This window comes from Brassica oleracea, chromosome C3, assembly GCF_000695525.1.
Source record: "Brassica oleracea var. oleracea cultivar TO1000 chromosome C3, BOL, whole genome shotgun sequence".
NCBI classification, from domain to species: domain Eukaryota; kingdom Viridiplantae; phylum Streptophyta; class Magnoliopsida; order Brassicales; family Brassicaceae; genus Brassica; species Brassica oleracea.
The window spans coordinates 41,270,475-41,271,785 of record NC_027750.1 but is presented as its reverse complement, the minus strand read 5'-3'; positions in this window follow the sequence as shown (position 1 = coordinate 41,271,785).

Sequence of the window (1,311 nt, the reverse complement as noted above, 5' to 3'; positions counted from 1 at the left end):
AAGAACGAGTACATCCTGGTCGCCGTTGACTATATCTCCAAGTGGGTAGAAGCAGTGGCGAGTCCCACTAATGATGCAAAAGTGGTGACCAAGATGTCAGCTCCATCATCTTTCCGAGATTTGGGGTGCCTAGAGTGGTCATTAGCGATGGCGGAACACACTTCATCAACAAGGCATTTCAGGGCCTGCTGAAGAAGAATGGGGTGAAACACAAGGTGGCAACCGCTTATCATCCCCAGACGAGTGGACAGGTAGAAGTTTCCAACAGAGAGATCAAGAACATTCTCTATTCTCTAGAAAATAGTGATGAAAGGCCCACACTTGGACCTGGAACACCCCTGACTTATATCATTTGATTCTCCAGAAGCTCTCAACCGATCAGGTTACACTGGGTAGACTCAACCCCACCTAACTTGAACTTAATCTTGACTGAAATTCTTCTTGTTATTGGCACTCGATCAGGGAAACGAGACTTACACTCAGGACTTTTTACTCCTTTTACCAATCTTGCTGATCCTGAGTGGCTAGCTCATCTTTAGCTAGTTCCCACCTTGCGCCTAACCCTTTATTATTTCCCTCATGCACTCTGTTTTTCAGTGTCATATGTGCAGATATGTGCAAAAGGGTCGGAGAGGAAAGGATCGACGCAGCCTCTTACTCGTTAATGCCACACATTCAAAGAAGAGAGATCAAGCATGAAGAGAACAGTCGATTAGACCATGCTCTAACAAGGCAGTATGTTTGGGATGAACCGTACTTGTACAAACATTGCAAGGATGGCATATTCAGAAGGTGTGTTCCAGAGGCAGATATTCCATGGATCCTACATCATTGCCATGGCTCTTCTTACGCAGGCCACTTCGCTACATTCAAAACGGTTTCAAAAATCCTTCAAGCAGGTTTCTGGTGGCCAACTATGTTCAGAGATGCTCACGCCTACATAGCTCGATGCGATGCATGCCAGCGACTTGGGAACATCAGCAAAAGGAATGAAATGCCTCAAAACTACATTTTAGAAGTTGAAGTGTTCGACTGTTGGGGAGTCGACTTCATGGGACCATTCCCTTCGTCCTTCAAGAACGAGTACATCCTGGTCGCCGTTGACTATATCTCCAAGTGGGTAGAAGCAGTGGCGAGTCCCACTAATGATGCAAAAGTGGTGACCAAGATGTCAGCTCCATCATCTTTCCGAGATTTGGGGTGCCTAGAGTGGTCATTAGCGATGGCGGAACACACTTCATCAACAAGGCATTTCAGGGCCTGCTGAAGAAGAATGGGGTGAAACACAAGGTGGCAACCGCTTATCATCCC